The sequence below is a fragment of the Lepidochelys kempii genome, chromosome 7 (genome assembly GCF_965140265.1).
Source record: "Lepidochelys kempii isolate rLepKem1 chromosome 7, rLepKem1.hap2, whole genome shotgun sequence".
In the NCBI taxonomy this organism is placed as follows: domain Eukaryota; kingdom Metazoa; phylum Chordata; order Testudines; family Cheloniidae; genus Lepidochelys; species Lepidochelys kempii.
Genome location: NC_133262.1, coordinates 51,646,640 through 51,659,233, shown reverse-complemented (window position 1 = coordinate 51,659,233; position 12,594 = coordinate 51,646,640).

Below are 12,594 nucleotides of genomic sequence, written 5' to 3'. Positions count from 1 at the left end.
TTATGGTCCCGTGCTGTGCCCTTCTAATAGCCCTGGTCTCTGGCTGTTCAAAGCTAGCCTCCAGGTGCTGAGCCTTTGCGGTTCAGCCCTGAGTGAAGCATTCACCCGTCCCTTCAAAAATATTATGTAGCGCACAGCACACGGCTATAAGCATAGGAATATGATCATCGGCCACGTCCAGCTTCCCATACACGGATTGCTGGGTCTGTTTGGAGGTTGGATCAGAAAACACTGCTGACCCTATACGGAGCCTGAATCAGACCCGGTACTAGGATCATAGCCCCCATAGGGTTGGGAGGGACCGCAAGGGTCACCTAGTTCTAGTCTGGGCCCTGCCAAGATGCAGGATTGACTCTGGCTGCCAAACTTTTGGGTCAGCATCAAAATCAGAACATTAAAAATTAGATTTAACACAAGCCCAGGCAGTCCAAATTCTGTGCGGTGCATTTATTACCACACCTGCTTGCACGCTACAGAGAGCTGCTAGTGAAATGTCAGTTACACGACAAATGAAAGTACTGTGCCATGGATCTGTGTGGCTCCCGGAAACAGCAGGATCTGGTTCCCCCTCTCTGGCTCTTACTAAGATGTAAGATGGCTCTTCATGCGGCCCCTACCACAAGCGCCGCCAATGGGAGCTGTAGGGACGGTGCTGGACAGGGCACATGCTGCTGCTTCCAGAGATGCTTGAGGTAAGCGCCACCCGGAGACTGCACCCCAACCTCCTCCAGTGCACCAACTCCCTGCCCCAGCCCTCATCCCCCTCCTGCACCCTGAACGCTTCATTTCTGGCACCACCCCAGAGCCCGCAGCCCCAGCCGTATCCTTCCCCCCCACACACACCCCAACCCCCAATTTTCTGAGCATTAATGGCCCGCCATACAATTTCCGTACCGACATGTGATCCTCGGGCCAAAAAGTTTGCCCATCTCTGATCTAAACGAATATCTGACTATGTAGCTGTCGTGACAACGTTGAACTGGATCTGGGCTGTACATCCAGCAGCAGTGTTCAGATTTTTTGATTCAATCGCAGGCTTTAGGGTGCTGTAAAAGGTTTCACCATATAGTTCACCTCCTTGTTTGATGACCTTGAGAGGCCTATCCCAGGCAGCTTGCAACTTATTCTTCTTCACGGGGATGAGAAGCATCACCTGGTCCCCAGTGGCACAGGAGGGGCCCCCGCTTTTCTGCTTCCCTTAGGCCCTGACTTGGTTTCTCCTGTCCAAACCCATAAGCTCAGTGAGATTTTCCCGGAAAATCAGTACGTATTCCACCACAGATTCTCCATGGGGAGAGGGCTTCCCTTCCCCGTCGTCCCTCATCAAGTCCAAGGGTCCCCTCACTCTTCTCTCATAAAGCAACTCGAATGGGGAAAACCCTGTGGATTCCTGGGGAACTTCCCTGTATGCGAACAGCACGTAGGGTAAATACTTGTCCCACTCCTGCGGGTGCTGGGCCATAAATGTTTTCAGCATCATCTTTAGAGTCCCATTGAACCTCTCCATCAGCCCATAGGACTGAGGGTGACATGCAGTGGCCCAGGTGTGCCTGATCCCCACACTTCTCCCACAAGCACTGGAGCAGGGCTGACATGAAGTTGGACTGCTGGTCTTTAAGGACCTCCTTGGGGAACCCCACTCTGCTGAAAATGGTCAGCAGTACATCTGCCACGGTGCCTTCCTCGATAGAGGACTAGGCCACTGCATCGGGGTACCACCACCAGAATGTATTTCTTCCCAGCGCGGATTGCCTTGCTGAGGGGCCCCACTATTTCCATGATGAGAAGGCTGTATGATGGGCAAATGTCTCAGAGATGCTTTGCACTTAACCCAGGCCTTCCCCACCCTCTGGCAGGAGTCACAGGACCTGCAATACTGTTGGACAGCGTCCAAGACCCGAGCCAGTAAAAGTTCTGCAGCAGCCGCTGCCTGGCGTGCTGGCTGCCCTGATGCCTCAAAAGGGGAACATCATGGGCCAGACTGGGGAATCACAAACTGACTCCCGGCTTTACAAGGTTCAGTCTGCCCCCAAACCAGCCCATTCCCTTCTCTCACAGGAAGCTCTCCCAGCTGTTCTCCCCAGGGGTCCGGCACCACTGTGGCCAGCAAAGGCCCTCAGCTTCTTTAAGGAGGGATCCGCCTACAGCTCAATCTGGAATTCCGCTGCTGGGTTTGGGGCCACAGCCCTGGCTGGCTATGCATTGGTTTCCCCATCTTGGGACAGAGGCTCAGGCCCAGCCCTTTTGAACCCTACCCTTGGTGCTTTGATCCCCACATTGGGAGGGTTCGCACTGCTGGCTCAGGACAGGGTGTCCCTCACTGGCTCTGACTCTGGGGAAGGATCAGGGTGCTCTGAGTGCCACCCGGCCAGTCCCCCAAGTCAATACCCATTAGTTCCTCCAGGAGTAGCTTATCATGCCCCCCAAACTCTTTGGGGGCCCTCCTTAGGCACCCCCCCCCGTTCAGATGCATCCTTGCTACAGGAATCTTGTCGAGGGGCCTGAACACACCTCTCAGGGTCAGCTATGCATCAGGCACTCGCTGGTCTGGGTCTACCGCCTCTGGCCTGGCCAGTGTCACCTCTCTGCCTGTGTCCCAGAACCCCTGGACGCTCCTTCCGCCCACCTCAATGGGGATGAGCTCGCGATTTTTCCATGAGGCATGTTTCATTCTCACCCGGGGGATTGAGTACAGGTGCTCTGGAACTGGAGCCCCCCCTTCCCCTGCTCCTCTGCGCTGGCGTTCTCCTCTCCCTGACTCTGCCATGTTGACTGCGGCCCCCTGGACTGGTGGTGCCCCCTCTCGGTGGGCTTCCGCCCAGTTGACATTCTGAGGATTCTGCTTGGCCTGCAGTTCCTTCATCTTCAGGCATTGCGCCACTTTGTGTCTTTTTCGGCCACAGTAATTACATTTCAGGTCCCTCAAGTCCCACGAGTGGGGGGGTTGGCCCGCTCTGGCTCATGGGCACCCCTGAGTTGGGCTTCTTGGAGTCGCAACTTTGAGAGGTCTCTGGGTGACCCACCCTTCTGACTCCCCGATATCGGTCTCCTTCGCGCCCCCCCCCCCATCTGCTGTCCACAAACTCATCTGCTAGTGCCCAGTGCTTTGGGTCCACTAACCACATCTTAAGGTCTGGAGAAGAGATGTCATACAGCTGCTTCAATCCCTCGGAGGTAGTGGCCCCTGTACCCTTCCCCCACTTGCGGAGATATTCCCACAGCAGGTTGGTGACCTCCTTGTAAGTGACACTTGGGGTCTTGCGTACACCCCAGAATCGTACACCTTGGGGATCAGTTCAAACTTCAGTAGCAAAGCCTGTTTGAACAGGTCATAGTTCCCCATCTCAATACCATCCATTTAGCTCAATCCCTCCTTGGCCTTGGAACCGAGCAGGGGGCGGTTACACAGCGGAGCCTGTCTGCAGGGTCAATCTGGATCAGATCACAAGCCTTGAAGGATGTGAAGGACGTGAAGTAGGCATTAATATCCCCCCTCCTTAAACTGGGGTGACAATTTGGTGTCTAGATTCTCTGCAGAACTGGCATCTTGGGTCCTTCTTCATTTACTCCCCTGGCAGGCCCTCTGTCCACCAGTCTCTGCTCCTCCAGTTCCAGCTCCTTCGCTTTCAGCTCCTTCACTTTCAGCTCCAGCTCCAGACTCCACAGTTTCTGATTGGGGCGCCCCCGCACCACGCTCCCCCCCCCCCACCGCTGACTGGGGAATTGACTCCCGGCTGCTACTTGTCACCGTGCAAGGCACTAAATTTAGCCGTATGGAGTGGAAATCCATCAACTTGAACAAAAAAAATTGCACAGATACAGACAGACATCATCTTTCTCCCCAAGTGCAAACAGATGGACATCATACCAAACGGACTGAAGGTAAAAAATCCGTTGCAATCGACTTACTACACTGACTACGGTGAGAGACTGTGCCACACACTCTCAAAGAAACTGAGGAACCTATCTGATCAGCATCCTGTACAGCAAACAGAAGATCAAGAATGAGCTCTCAAAACTAGAAACTCTCATACAAAACCAACCTTGCACACAAAATTCCACGTGGCTGGACTTTACAAAAACGAGACAAGCCATTTACAACGCACAATTCACTTCTCTACAGAGGAAAAAGGACAGTAAACTATCTAAACTCCTACATGCTACAACAGTGGTTCCCTCAACTCACTTAACAATATCATTAATCGATCCAACCACACACTTAGCTCGGCAGAAGAGTCGGTCCTATCTCTTTCTGCCCCACCACTCCCAAGAACATGATACAGTTCTGCGGTGATCAGGAAGCCTACTTTCATGGTCTCAGACTAAGGAATATTTTCAACGCACCACTGAACAGTGCACTGACCGACAGGAACCCTCCTACGGGGTGGATTCCGCCTGATGGTGGATATGACAGACTGGACTTCTACATAGTATGCTTCCGCAGACGTGCACAGGCTGAAATTGTGAGCCACCCCTGTACTAGAGCCTGTGCTGCAGGGAGCGGGGCAGGACTTAGCAGTGCCTTATCTGAAAGTGTTGTCTTTGATGTCCTGTCCCTGGAAATGGTCAGGGGCTCTGTCCTTCCCCCACCCTCCCAGGAAAGCCCCAGTGTCCTGTTAGTTTTTGTTTTGTAGCAGAATAATAAAGGGACACTTCAGACAGCAGTGGGTCCATGCACTCCAACCGTGGTTTCTGCCTGTCGGTGTGTCCGTCTGCTCCCCCCACGGCTATCTGTTTCTTTGACTCTGGGAGCCAGTCTTACCCTGCTCTGCTGTGAGACCCCACCCCCCACCCCACCCGTGGGCTGTTCACACACAGCCTCTGGCATGTAAGCTGCTCCAAGCTAGTTGCAATTGAATGATACTAGCCAATATCTCCGGTCCCAGACATAACCCTGGGAACTTCCGTCTTGCAGTGTCCAGTTATGGCCGCTGGACACTGCAAGCTTATATGAGTTCATCAAGTTAACAAAGAAATTGATATGTACCAGGCTTGTTATGCCAAGGGGAGTCTCTGCTACAAATGCACTGCTTCAGGTAGAATAAACAAATGTATTAACTATAAAGCTAGATCTAAAGTGATTTTAAGTCGAGGCATAACAAGTCAGAGTGGTTACGAAAATAAAATAAAATATAAGCACAGTCTAAACTCTCAACCCTTTAGATTGGGCAGCAACTAGATTAAGCAGTTTTTCTCACCCTACTGGATATTGCAGTCCTTAATATACAGATTTGTTCCTTAAACCTGGGCCAAGCTCCTGTGTTGGAGTCTTGTGTTCTTCTCAGTGTCCTGCCTGGTTGCTTGCAGAAGAGGTGGGGCAGGAGAAGGGCCCAGTATGTGTCCATTCTCCCTGTTTTACACTCTCAGTCCATGTGCTTGTAGAACAAATGGAATGTCTCTCCAAGCAAGGTTGAGCAATTCCCCTGGTGGGGCCTCATGCAGGTGACTCATTGCATTGTAGCTCCCTTGCTTCTCACCCCTCCCTCCCATGTTTGCACTGCGAAATGAAAGTTGGCGCCTGTGCGATGCTGGTAAACCCAGACTTTGACAAGCCCTTTATGGTGTTCACCGATGCCTCGTACACAGCGCTGGGTGCACGTGCTAATGCAGGTTGATGGAACGCGGGAGAGACACTCCATCGTGTACCTGTACAGGAAGCTGCTGCCCTCGGAGCAGACTTATCCAGCAATAGAAAGGGAATGTCTGGCCATGGTGTGGTCCCTTACAAATCTGCAGCCGTATCTGTTTGGGCGCCGCTTCACCGTGTACACGAACCATTCACCCCTGAGGTGGCTACACTAGATGAAACGGGCCAATGCCAAGCTCCTGAGGTGGGGTCTCCAGCTTCAGGATTATGACATGGAGGTGGTCCACTTTAAGGGGAGTGCCAAGATTGTAGCCGATGCTTTGTCCCAGAAATGCGGGACAGAACTTACGCAGGCCACTGGCCAAAGTGCCCTACCCAGTTCCGGTCTCTGAGGAGGAAGAGCTGTGACAAAGTGGGGTTTTATTCATCTTGTTTTGTTGCGTATGAGTTGGGCGTGTGATTTTTACTGAGGACCTCAGGGCAGGTGAGGCTACCCAGCCGTTTGCACCTATGTGACCCGGTGACACATTTTCCCTGGGAAGCAAGACAAAGAGACGGAGAAGGGGCAACAGGGGGGTGTTGGAAGCTGGCAGTCTGCATTAGGAGACTGGAAGAGGGCTAGTGCAGCGCGTCTGGCCCAGGACTTGAAAGATAGACTTGGCTGAAAGTCGCTGATTTCTGTGCTAACAAGTTCTGTCCTACGCTGTGTTACTGTCCACTAATAAACCTTCTGTTTTATTGGCTGACTGAGAGTCATGCCTGACTGCGGAGTTGAGGTGCAGGACCCTCTGGCTTCCCCAGGAACCCCACCCGGGCAGACTCACTGTGGGAAGTGCACGGTGTGGATGGGGATGCTGAATGCTCCAAGGTCAGACCCAGGAAAGGTGAAGATGTTTAAGCTTCTTGCCTGGAGACAGTATGCTCTGAGAGAGGAGGCATGCTCCCCCAGAGTCTTGGCTGGCGTCAGACGGAGTAGTTCCAGAGCATCGCCCCGGTGATTCCATGACACACCGGCAGACGTGACTCTCAGCCAAGCTGGTAAAAACAGAAGGTTTATTAGTCGACAGGAACGCAGCGCAGGACAGAACTTCTTAGCACTTCTTAGCTTCTCCCCCTGAGCCCCAAGCCAGCCGAGACTCGCTTCGAACTGCCTGGCCCCTGCCCTACCTGTTGCTCCTCCTCTGGCCTTTCTCTCGCTTCCCAGGCCAAGAGTATCCTCGTCGCATCCCCCTCCTGGGTCTCAACTTACAAAGGGGTGTCCATAACTTCCATACAGAAAGCTGGAGCATCTCCAAAATTTGCACACGTTTATTCCCACCACCTAGACATTGGTGCAATACACAGGGAAAGTTAGGGACACACAGCATTCATGTCAAACAGTAAGCCTCATATACAACATAACAAGGGGAAATCCCATCACATGTCTCCCCTCTTCCCCTCTTCGAGACCTAACTGAGCGGGGTCACTTTAGCCAGTGACCTGGGGAAGTTCAGGTCTCCCTCTCCGGCACAAAGCATCAGCCAAAACACTTTCACTCCCTTTAACCACTATGGACCACCTCCATATCGTAATCCTTTAATGACAGACTCCACTTCAGGAGCTTGGCATTGGCCCCTCTCATCTGATGCAGCCATGGCAGGGCGAGTAGTCTGTGCACACAGTGAAGCGCTGCCCAAATAGATCCGGCTGCAGCCTTGTAAGAGCCCACTCCATGGCCAGGCATTCCTTCTCTATGGCTGCATAGCCCTGCTCCCAGGGCAGCAGCTTCCTGCTCAGGTACATGATGTGGTGTTTCGCCCCCTTTGCATGGGCCTGCCTCGGCACCGTGCCCAGTCCTGTGTCTGGGACATCGGTGAACACCATAAAGGACTTGTCAAAGTCTGGGTTTCCCAGCACCGGGCCCTTGACCAGATCCTCCTTCAGTGTGCAGAGAGCCCTCTGGCACTGCTCCGATCAGACCAGCTTGTCTGGCTTACCCTTCTTGGGAGCTGACACAGAGCTAAAGTGGGGCACAAGCCTCTGGTAGTGCCCCGCCATCCCAATAAAGCCCTGGGTCTGTTTCATAGTCTGGAGAGCAGGCCAATCGCTGGTCGCCCCGACATTGGCTGGCTCTGGCTTTAGGCAGCCGCTCTCTACCTTGTGGCTCAGGTACGACACCTCTGCCATCCCCACCTTGCACTTCCTAGCTTTTACAGTCGGCCCTGAATCCTGGAGGTAACTCAGCCCCCTAATCACCTGGGACACATGGTCCTCCCAGGTCTGACTAATGGCACAAATATTATCAATGTACGCTAGGGTAAAATTCTCCATCCCCATCAGTAATTGATCCGTCTGGCACCGGTAGGTGACCGACCCTTCCTTAAGGCTGAAAGGTAGGACTTGTACAGCCCCAAAGAGGTAACAAAAGCAGGTTTCAACCTGGCATCTGGATCGAAAGGCACCTGCCAGTAGCCTTTGGTGACATCCTTGGTCATGGGTACTGAGTCCCCCCCACTTGTCTAGGCTCTCATCAGGAGTAGGTATGTGCAGGCGCCAGACATGGTGATGGCATTGAGAGTCGGATCGACCCATCTTTCCTGTGGACCGGCACAAGTGACAGGCCCCCGGGGCTGGTGGATGGCTGGATCACGCCCTAAAGTCAGTATGTCTCCGACCTCTCCCACCAGGTCCTTGGCTGTTTTCCCAGTGACCCAGAATTGGGAGCATCTTACAGGAGGGTGGACTCCTGTCTCCACCTGGTGAACAGCTAGGTTAGCGAGGCCAGGCTGGTTCCAAAGCAGCTGTTGTTACAAATCATAGACGATTAGGGTTGGAAGAGAACTCAGGAGGTGATCTAGTCCAACCCCCGATCAAAGAAGGACCAACACAACCTAAATCATCCCAGCCCGGGCTTCGTCAAGCGGGGCCTTAAAAATGTCTAAGGATGGAGATTTCACCACCTTCCTCGGTAAACCATTCCAGTGGTTCACAACCCTCCTAGTGAAATAGTGTTTCCTAATATGGAACCTAGACGTCCCCCACTGCAACTTGAGACCATTACTCCTTGTTCTGTCATCTGCCACCACTAAGAACAGCTATGATCCATCCTCTTTTGAAGGCTGCTATCAACTCCCCTCTCACTCCTCTCTTCTGCAGACTAAACAAGTCCGGTTCCCTCAGCCTCTCCTCATAAGTCATGTGCCCCAGCCCCCTAATCATTTTCGCTGCCCTCCGCTGGACTCTCTCCAATTTGTCCACATCCTTTCTGTAGTGGGGGGGGGCCCAAAACTGGACGCAATACTCCAGATGTGGCCTCACCAGTGCCTAATAGCGGGGAATAATCACTTCCCTCGGTCTGCTGGCAATGCTCCTCCTAATGCAGCCCAATATGTGGTTAGCCTTCTTGGTAACAAGGGCACACTGCTCACTCGTATCCAGCTTCTCAGCCACTGTAATCCCCAGGTCCTTTTCTGCAGAACTGCTGCTTAGCCAGACAGTCCCCAGCCTGTGGTGGTTCATGGGATTCTTACGTGCTAAGTGCTAGGTGCATTTTTCCTTGTTGAACCTCATCAAATTAATTTTGTCCCAATCCTCCAATTTGGCTAGGTTACTCTGTACCCTATCCCTAACTGTGACGTGTTCATTCACAGAGACCTCCTTCCTTGGACTGTTACCTGATGTTACAGAAATTACCTCTGAGCCTGTTTTCCCTGCCAGCTTGGGACTTCCAGAACCCTGCCTTGTTGAGCCAGACACGCTAGTCTGCTGCAACACAGACCCAGGGTCTGGGCCACACCCCCAAAGCTGCAGACTTTGAAAACAGCTCAGCAGGTTACCTGTCTCCAGCACCCACGTCCCAATAGGAGCCAAACCCCAAACAAATCCATTGTACTTGTTATAAAGCTTATACAGGGTAAATTCATCAATTGTTCACCCTCAATATCACTAATAGAGAGATATGCACAGCTGTTTGCTCCCCCAGGTATTCATCACTTACTCTGGGTTTATTAATAAACAAAAGTGATTTTATTAAATATAAAAGTAGGATTCAAGTGGTTTGAAGTAACAACAGACAGAACAAAAGAAGTCACCAAGCAAAAATAAAGCAAAAACACACAAGTCTAAGCCTAAAAGCATTAAGAAACGGATAACAGGTAATAGCTCACCCGCAGAGACATTCCAATAAACTTCTTTCACAGACTCCTTCCTAGTCTGGGCCCAATCCTTTCCCTGGTACAGTCCTAGTTAGTTCCAGCAGACATCTCAGGTGGTAAGAAGGGGTTTTCTCATGGCCGGCAGCCTCTTTTGTCCTATTCCACCCCCTTTTATAGCTTCTGCACAAGATAGGAATCCATAGGTACACACGCGCCATTCACATAGGGCCAGGGCAGAAGCCGCAGGCTTAGAGAACACTGTCCCTTGATTCCCTGCTCACCCTCAGCAGCGAGATATCACCCATAATGATCACCTCCTGTGGAAAGTGTGGAGACAGGAATGAATATCAGGCCCACCCTACAGTGCTGGCTCTCCCCAAGTGCCCAAGAGCCAAGTGTCCAGTGTACAGCAGGGTCCCGAAACAGTGATTTACCCTGTCCCTGCTGCTACTCACCATTTTGGGAGTCTTGTGGCTTATGTGTGCTTGCCTAGGGTCAACCAGATACTGACAGTTGTGTGAGTACCAGCTGTGTTTTAAAGCACTGAAAGAGTGCTGTCTATGTAGCAAACAATACTGCTTCTGTAAAATGTTGTATTTAAACTTCACACAGATGACCTTGGGAGACCAGCCTCCCTCTTTGTTATCGGCGGCAGAGCGGTTGCGAAGAATTCGAAAACGGTGAAGAAGTAAGGAGGACTTTATGCGTGAGGTTATCATCCACTCCGCTGCTGAGAAAAAGGAATTGAAGGAGTGGTGGGACAGTGAGAAGACGGAATGAAAGGAGAACGCAGCACACCAGAAAGAAGCCACGGAGGGGCTCTTAACAGTCATGGAGCGTCAAGCGGACATGCTCCAGAGGTACTAGCTCTTCAAACCGAGCAGCTCCACGCCCACCTTCCCCTGCAGCCACTGTCGGAAAACTCTTTCCCAATGCACCACACACACACACACACACACACACACACATCGCCAACACACTCTTATCAACCTCCTGGATCCACTCTCTACCCGCAGCATTCCACTCCTCCCTCCTCAAAGTCCAGCAGTGTGGACTCCCAATACCCACTACACTCAACACTTGCCCAGGTTTGGGTATGATCCCTGGACATACACAAATCTGTAGCCGTGCTGAGACCCCCCTCCTCCTCTTGAGACCTTCCATACCCTCCATTCTCCCCCATCCTGCTCCCGACTGATGATTTTTTTCATTGGACTCTCTCTTCCGGTTGTTGTCTTTCAGTAAAAGAATTGTGTTTGTTTGAAAGCAATCTTTATTCTATTAAGTGAAAGCAAAAAGAGCACTGCAAAGTAACATAGATACAGCTATGTTAAGTTCCCTTCTTGCATCATGTGCACCAATCACCTCCTAGCATTACAAGCACTGCAATCTCGAGTATAGGTTTCAGCTTCAAATTGCTGCCTCAAAGCATCCCTGATCCTTATGGTCCCGTGCTGTGCCCTTCTAATAGCCCTGGTCTCTGGCTGTTCAAAGCTAGCCTCCAGGTGCTGAGCCTTTGCGGTTCAGCCCTGAGTGAAGCATTCACCCGTCCCTTCAAAAATATTATGTAGCGCACAGCACACGGCTATAAGCATAGGAATATGATCATCGGCCACGTCCAGCTTCCCATACACGGATTGCTGGGTCTGTTTGGAGGCTGGATCAGAAAACACTGCTGACCCTATACAGAGCCTGAATCAGACCCGGTACTAGGATCATAGCCCCCATAGGGTTGGGAGGGACCGCAAGGGTCACCTAGTTCTAGTCTGGGCCCTGCCAAGATGCAGGATTGACTCTGGCTGCCAAACTTTTGGGTCAGCATCAAAATCAGAACATTAAAAATTAGATTTAACACAAGCCCAGGCAGTCCAAATTCTGTGCGGTGCATTTATTACCACACCTGCTTGCACGCTACAGAGAGCTGCTAGTGAAATGTCAGTTACACGACAAATGAAAGTACTGTGCCATGGATCTGTGTGGCTCCCGGAAACAGCAGGATCTGGTTCCCCCTCTCTGGCTCTTACTAAGATGTAAGATGGCTCTTCATGCGGCCCCTACCACAAGCGCCGCCAATGGGAGCTGTAGGGACGGTGCTGGACAGGGCACATGCTGCTGCTTCCAGAGATGCTTGAGGTAAGCGCCACCCGGAGACTGCACCCCAACCTCCTCCAGTGCACCAACTCCCTGCCCCAGCCCTCATCCCCCTCCTGCACCCTGAACGCTTCATTTCTGGCACCACCCCAGAGCCCGCAGCCCCAGCCGTATCCTTCCCCCCCACACACACCCCAACCCCCAATTTTCTGAGCATTAATGGCCCGCCATACAATTTCCGTACCGACATGTGATCCTCGGGCCAAAAAGTTTGCCCATCTCTGATCTAAACGAATATCTGACTATGTAGCTGTCGTGACAACGTTGAACTGGATCTGGGCTGTACATCCAGCAGCAGTGTTCAGATTTTTTGATTCAATCGCAGGCTTTAGGGTGCTGTAAAAGGTTTCACCATATAGTTCACCTCCTTGTTTGATGACCTTGAGAGGCCTATCCCAGGCAGCTTGCAACTTATTCTTCTTCACGGGGATGAGAAGCATCACCTGGTCCCCAGTGGCACAGGAGGGGCCCCCGCTTTTCTGCTTCCCTTAGGCCCTGACTTGGTTTCTCCTGTCCAAACCCATAAGCTCAGTGAGATTTTCCCGGAAAATCAGTACGTATTCCACCACAGATTCTCCATGGGGAGAGGGCTTCCCTTCCCCGTCGTCCCTCATCAAGTCCAAGGGTCCCCTCACTCTTCTCTCATAAAGCAACTCGAATGGGGAAAACCCTGTGGATTCCTGGGGAACTTCCCTGTATGCGAACAGCACGTAGGGTAAATAC